This window comes from Bombus huntii, unplaced genomic scaffold (assembly GCF_024542735.1).
Source record: "Bombus huntii isolate Logan2020A unplaced genomic scaffold, iyBomHunt1.1 ctg00000100.1, whole genome shotgun sequence".
In the NCBI taxonomy this organism is placed as follows: domain Eukaryota; kingdom Metazoa; phylum Arthropoda; class Insecta; order Hymenoptera; family Apidae; genus Bombus; species Bombus huntii.
Genome location: NW_026099354.1, coordinates 60186 through 68068, shown reverse-complemented (window position 1 = coordinate 68068; position 7883 = coordinate 60186). Strand labels below are relative to the sequence as shown.

Here is a 7883-nt window from a genome sequence, read left to right as displayed (position 1 = left end):
TAGCGCACGGGACCATCGGATTTGTTGGTGACGATTTTAGTTAGGAGAGTGAGGGAGTAGGCTTCGTCGTTAATTGGTTAGACGAAGGGTCTTAACCGCCCTCGAGAGAAAGTGGTTAGTGGGAGGAAAGTTGCAGCGTACGTGAGAAAAACTAACTTTCCCTTGTCCAGTCGGGGTAGACAATAGTCTTTAGAAATTCTTCGGAAACAGACGTTTGTTTGGTTTGAAGGACCTTTTCTAGGAAATCTATGAGATTTATGGAAGGTACTTGAAACTATGGAGGATACGCTGCGAGTATACGGTGACATCTGGTTGCCATATTGCTCGCGGTGCGACGTAACAAAATGGAATAGAAAGATTATATCACAGACGAAATTATACTTTACACTTTATTATACTCTATACTTTATTATACTTTATACTTTATTATTACATTACATCAATTGACATCTTTGGAATTACAACGATTCGATACACATTTTAACGTTTTAAACGTTTTAACGTTTAACATTCTAACATTCAGTTAGAACTTTGTATTGATTAGAGATATTGTAACGACCAGAAATATCGATACATATATCAATACTTTTACCTCGAAATTCGTAGATTCGTACTCTTCATTGTCCATACAAATTGTGTCATATATGTCCAAACCAAATTTAATTTACGTGCATTAACGTTTTCAAATCCATTTTTTATTTTCAAAGAACATCATATTTGTACTCGGTATTGCCAGTAAGTATCATGAAGAGACGAAACGAGTATCTCGAGTTAAGTATTGTTTAAAATAGTATATAGACATCTAGATATAACATTCAATGATTTTTCCCTCACTTATTGTAAATTATTGATATTGTAAAATTATAATTGTAAAATTATATAATAAATGATATTGTAAAATTATATAGTAAATGATATTGTAAAATTAAATAGTAAATTCACACGATGTTCAAATAATTCGAAATAACGATAGACCAAAAGCTGTTTAAACGAGACACAAGAATTAATCGTGCATTTTATTAAAAAGTTAAGTACGAATAAAAGAAAGAAAAATTTCGAACTTTTTTCGAAAGAACATACATTTATTATACAACATACATACATTTATTATATATTGTGTTCTTTCAAACACAATAATACCTTCCATAAAGGAGCACAGCCCAGATGAGACTTTTTATAGTTAAACTTTTAACGTACTCATAGAAACGAAATTTTTTTTTTTAAATAGAACTGTTACATTTTACGACACGTATAACATCGAACATTTACCAACATAGCGATGCCAGCGTACATATATATATACTGGTGTACTGGTCATCTTTTTTCCACACGTTTTTAGCTTTTCAGCTGTTTGTGAATGGGCGCCTAATCAGCCAATCAGAAATGGCCGGTATTCTATGAATCCTTTTCTTCAATGCTCGAAGAGCTGGATATTTATCCAAAGCTGGTGCCCCAAACATATACTCGTAATTTTCAAGGGCCGCTGCAAATACGAAGTCCGCCCATGTCGTCTGAAAAAAGGTTTGTATACATTTATTTTGTACCTCCTCTATTAAACAATTTTTTTAATTTACCTCGAAAAATGTGAAAAATCGAACTCTTAACTACAGATCACTAGCTTTTTAGGAAGAATTTGGATTTTTATTTTATTGTCAGAATTTAATGGATAATTTTAGAAACTTCAACCTTTGGAGGTATTTGTTAATTAAAAATGACAAAACTGGTATTATGTAAAAAAGAGTAATCAATCAATGTCGAATGGAAATTAGACAGTTCTATAAAAATAATCCTTCTCACGATTCCACAACTTCATAGCTTAATTAAATACAATTCTTCGGCGATATAATTACAAATACATTTACAGGAATTGTGTAATATGATAAATATCTCGTTAAAGAAATTGAAATCGTAAACTCTAGATTCTAGTATTCTTTCACTTTCATGTTTCCTATGAGCCCTTCAATCGCTAAATATTTTGCAATGAAACACGTATTATTAAACATCATAGTCATACTAAATTAATTTAATGTGACTATTTATTATTATTATATAATAACACAGTGATGAAAGAAATAAACTGGTCAAGTAATCTAAGGAACGATAATACGTATCTATGTCAGTGACAGTGAGAAAAATTCAGATATCTGTACTTAAGTGATTACACTTATAAGTATCATTATATATTATATAAATATGATATTTCGAATGGTATCATTTATCACTCATTAAACAAGAGTGTCATATCCAGAGAAATGATCTTACATATCTTAATCTTTGCTTTGATTACGATAGTAATAATTTCTATCAAACTTGATGAGGAAGATACATGAATAATTATCTAAAAGCTGAAAATCTTGGCAAATTCATTTGTACATAAACTAACAGGAGTGAATTTTAAAGATACACTCTGCTCTCAACAATTAAAGCTGTCTTGTCGCAACAAAGTTTCAATAATTTTTTATGGACAACATGGCCCAGTTTGCACAAAGACTAAAAATTTTAACATTAAATTTGGATAAAAAATCTTACGGTAGAAGGAATGATATATCCTTTATTTTTGCCAATAATCTGGTCGAATTTAGTCAAGTAAAATGGTATTGTTTCGTTCAAAAGTTGATTCTTCCTCGCTTCCTTCTTTTCAGGATTCTCCTCCATGCGATAGTAGCAGATATCTGAAACGTATATGAAACCAACCGTTACGTTCATTTGTGTTTTTCCCCCCAAACGAAGAGAAAATAAGGTGTGAAAGAAGGAGTAGCCTCTCATAGTTCCTACAATTTCTTCATTCTCTTTGCTTTCTTCAATATTGCCTCAACAAGTTCCTGTGGTTCACGATACTTGAAATATATACAATGTTACCAGCGTGGAAATTGTCTTGGAAACTTGGAAAATCTTTCAAGAGGAACAACATTGCTAACTGAGATTCGAGAAAGGAAATGTAAGTAAATCCTTGCTTCTACGTAGAGCTTTTTTATTTACTTCTGACGAGTAAAGTACTGTTATTAAAATTTGATTAAAAGTACCAAGAATGTCGAGATATAAACAACCATTTGTGGAAAGGTCAGGAGAAGCAGAATTATCGAATAAACGTTATATAACTCTTAGTGATTAAGTAAGAGAAGAGAAACGAGAAAAAAGTCTTTTATCTAGGTCTTAATAAAGTATACTATATTTATCTCCATATCAAGAATAACAACAAGATATAAACAGTCTTCTAGAAATTGAGTAAATATTACATAATTACATCTTGAGCAATATTTTGCGTCTTAGCTTTTGCTTAATCATTATGATAATCTTAAATATCTGTAAATTCTTCACAGACTCTTTGCATCTTCTATACAGGTATCTCATGATCATGTGATAACACACAGGAAGAAAAAATAGAGGAAAAAACAGCGTAAAAAAAAGTTGCGTAGGAGTATCGTCGCACTACATCATTCAACAATTGATGCACGTCATGGCGATCGTCACGGTTTAAAGCAGGCCATCAAAAACACGTTTGTTATCGTACGGAAAAATCTGCGACGTTCCAGCTGTTCAGGTGCATCGAATTGTGAATCATCGGCGGTACGAAGCAAGGCGAGGGGCGTAAATAGAGAAAGAAGAGAAGAGAAGGATTCGCATAAATGATAAAATATAATCGTTCGTTCCTCGTCGATGGCGGATGGATGGCTTTAATCGTGGACGATATCGATACGATTATATTTTATACATTTGAAACAAATATAAAAGACGAGCAAAAACCAGAGATACGATCGTTATGATATTATTCAATCGGTAGCCTATTTACCTCGTTTTTTGTTCACCTTCTCTGTCTAGTAATAATTTTTCGATTCGACTGGCGTGACGTTACGTTGGCGGTGTAGAAACACGATTTTAAACACCTGCGGATAGTTGCATGAGTTTCGAGCGATTCCATTCCCTTCGATTTATATTTATGCGATCAACGCGCGGATCGTTAACGCATTATGCAGACAGCAGATGTTACGTAATCACACATATCGTAATTGGAAATTAGTAACGTTATCGCGTACCAGGATCTTCCTGTCTTTGATCATCGAGTAACACTTCGTTGTCCTCGCTTCTTCCGCGGATAACCAGCGTTTATCATATAGAGACAGGGATTTGCAAAGAATAAAAGTTGTAGAACGTTGAAAGGCGTTGAGAGAAACGTGATGTTATCCCGTTATTCGTTAACGCAACGCAGTTAAAAAAAATCCCGTAGGAAGATTACGATAATAGATAACCTGAGTCGAGTGTTTGTCGGGGGATCTAAAAGATTCTTTCGAGTTGAGCGTCTGAGATTGCAGAGAAGAAAATTTGGAAGCCATCGAATTCGTGATGTCGATAGAAATCTTCAGTTGGAATCGTTGTATCATAACGTAGTCTGCTTATTGTCGATAAGACTTTACTAAACTAAAAGTGACTACTAAAAGTTTCTATCCTCTAAATTCTATCTACGATTCTATAATCTAAAAACTGACTTTTGCAAACAAACTGTAACATTCGCTTAACGGAAAGACATACGTATCTTGTTTGTACTCGTCTTTTCACAATGAATTCTTGAACGTCTGTCTCTGTGGTGAGACAAATGCAAAGTCATCTCATCAGTTACTCACCTTGCTTCAAATCTCCAAGAGTATCGACGAGCTCGTCGCATATCATCGCATCCCATTCGTCCTTTCCCATTAGATCGTACTTCCTCGCCAAGTATCGCGCCACAGCGTTACTTTGCGCTACCGGTTTCCCGTCTATCTCCAGCACAGGCAGCTTTTTATAAGGCATTGCTAAGAACAAACATGGCTCATATGAACACTGTGTAGAGGGAAACGATCGATAGGAAATCACAACACAGCTTCCGAGGCCGTTGCGTTCTTGTGAATAGATGAATCGAAATCATTTCGGTTTTAATCAACATGACCTAGTAAAGAAATACAGAAATGTCTTCTTTCTCCTTTTTTTCTTTTCTTACGATTACGATGGACAGGGTATCGCGTGTTTTTGACTGTTGGGAAGAACCTAAAGTTTTTAAAATCAAGGATAAAAGATAATACCAGACACGGAAAAAATATTAGAAAATGTACACGGTTCTTGTAATGAAAATTGAAATGCAAGGAATATAAATCGAATGTCTCTTGCGAACGTAATTTTGTGTTTTACACCGACAGGATTGATTTACAGACTTACGTTGATTTTTTGTTTCTCTATCTGCAAGCGACATATAAGATTATATCGAAGACTATTTACGATAGAAATGTCGCAACGGAAGATCGAATTTTATGTCTGCTTTGTTCTTTCTACTTTTTAGCTATGTTCTTGTTCATTTTCGAACTGATTTCAATTTTTTATCCTTTTTTTCCGACAAGTCCTAAAAAGTTTTTAAATTAACGAGAAACGTAGAAGTATTTTTGTATTCCTATTTTAAGTCACCTATTTACGGTTTTCTCAAAATATTCGAAATGCTTCGATTCATTGAAAACAATAAAGATTGCAACACAAAAATTCGAGAATCGTAAGTGAATTAAGTTGGTATTCGATGAACACGATATTACGGAAGCAAAACTTAATGAAAAGTTCGACTTTATTCCGTATGAAATTTTACTTTAAGTAAGTTTAGCCTGCACGTGAAACGAAAGTTTTATATACAGAAAAGTTTGAGTAAGTGGCAGATATCTGAGAGTTGAACGATGAAAGTAAAAATCGATTCTTCACGCTTACAATCCTTGTATTCAGGCCAGAGTTCTTCGGGGATCCTCTCGTCGGTATACTCGATGCCAGTATATGCAAATATGTACCGTATATGTTCGGCACGACCACGGGCATTGAAGTAGATTAGTTTGTAGGTATGTTCGTCGCTCATTTTCCTTGCTCTGTCAACTTATCGAGAAAAATGTTACAATTAACTCGTGTAATTAACAGACTGTGTGCGTGTTTGTGTGTAGAGAGAACAATTTATTTATAGATGGAATAATTCGTATAATACGCAAAATAAATCATTTAGAAGGCTGGAATATATGTTTTTGAAACAATTAATTATGTCGAAAAATATTTCAAACGAGATATAATTATGAAAAAAATAATAATTAAATGTATGTAAATGTATGTAATAATAGTTAAATGTATGTAAATGTAATAATTAAATGTAATTAGTTGTGAAAAAAATAATAATAAAAAATAAATAAATGTAAAAAAAGAATTAAATGTAATTAGTTTCTTTTTACGCACGCGATATTATTGGCGATATATGAAGGTCAACTTTATTTTTTTAAATAGATATATTTATACATATATTTATAGATATAAATACATATATTATATAGATATAATAATATATATAATATATATAATAATATATATGTCGAGCCTGAATCTCCGAGTCCGAGCTCGAGGCGCCCTCCCGGGGAGGGCTCGCGGGAGGTAGCGGTACTGCGTTGAAGTTCTCCATCGTCCGGTCGCGCGTGGGGTACCTTTATTGTCGATAGTTACACTAGTGACGAGGGCCTCAGGCTTGATAACGAATCCGTGACCAACGGGAGGACAGGTTCCCTTGCTCTAACTCACACGTGCACCACTCCCTGCTCGTAAGGCACTCGACTTCCTTCACCGATCAGCTTTCTAGCAAGACTGCTCGTCATCCCAACGACGCCACCGAAACAAGACTCCGGTCGAGTGTCTCAGTACACACGATCCTCCGATCGACGTACGATTGCAATGTTTTTCTTCTCGCCGCGATGGACAGCGAGACGCGATGTGTCCCGGCATGTGGCAGTGAAAGCACAACGCTTTTGGTGGTGCAACCGGTCGGCTTTCCTCCGGGCGTCGGGGGTCCTTCTTCGGTTCCCACTTCGCCCTCTTGCGGCATTCGAATGTCGGATGTCCGTAAATACCGCAGTGGCCACACCTGGTCCAGGGGGCGGGTGACCTGCCTCGTTTGTTTCCGGAGCTCGCTAATGACCTCCACGGCGGGGGCGTTGGCCACTCCGTGTATAGGAAGGGCTTCATTTCTCTTTGGAATTGTTTCACCGACGTGATGTCACTCGTGAGTGCTAGTCGTTTAAAACGTTCATCGCGCGAGCCCAGCAGATGGAGGGCGGTGGCGGCGAGTACCTCTTCCCTGGTTGAATTTCGCCACTTCGACCCCAGAAGGGTGATGATACGATTTCCGTACGCTCCTGGTGTTTCGCCGTCCCGCGGTAGTTCCTCGGCTACCTTGATTAGCGACGCGGCTGCTACTTCTTGGCCACCGAAGTGCGCGGCGAATTGTTCCTTAAAATCTGGCCAGGTGAGCTCGTCGCCGTTCATTATCTGCGTAAGCCAATACGCTGCCGGACCCTCTAGGGCACGGTTTAGGGCAGAATACAGTGCGCTGTTTTTCAGGGGGTGGTCCCTCATTAGCAGGCCGACGGCTGTGCACCAGGCGGCTGGATCTGCGTCCGCGGCTTCGGGGTTGAAGCGCGGTAGCGATACCCAGGTTGCCTGGTGTCCTTTCTTCTTCTTCTTCTTCTTCTTCCTCTTCTTCTTCCCTAGCGACCGCTTTAGTGCGCGCACGATACTCTTACGATCCCGTGCCGACAACGTGTGTTCGGATGCCACTTCTGATGTCGAGTCTGAATCCGAATCCGAGCTCGAGTCACATTCCGAGTCCGAGCTCGAGGCGCCCTCCCGGGCAGGGCTCGTGGGAGATTGCGATTCCGTGTTGGAGTTCTCCATCGTCCGGTCGCGGGTGGGGCACCTTTATTGTCGATAGTGACACTAGTGACGAGGGCCTCAGGCTTGATAACGAATCCGCGGCCAACGAGAGGACTATCATATAAAAAGCAACAGGATACACGAAATAATATAATTCTGACTAGGACAACATAAACGCAAGAAGTGTTGATATT

General features: G+C 37.5%; 1 long non-coding RNA gene across 4 annotated transcripts; it reads left to right on the top strand.

Moving 5' to 3' along the window:
- Positions 1-890: 890 nt before the first annotated feature.
- LOC126876852 (uncharacterized) lies at positions 891-4562 on the top strand. Of its 4 annotated transcripts, none has more exons than XR_007694566.1 (4): positions 891-1521; positions 2643-2938; positions 3151-3225; positions 3343-4562. It is a non-coding gene; the product is annotated as an uncharacterized LOC126876852 (long non-coding RNA). The 4 variants fall into 4 exon arrangements; XR_007694563.1 differs by having other exon boundaries at positions 3021-3225; XR_007694564.1 differs by having other exon boundaries at positions 3021-3225; positions 3321-4562.
- The last annotated feature ends 3321 nt before the right edge of the window (positions 4563-7883 follow it).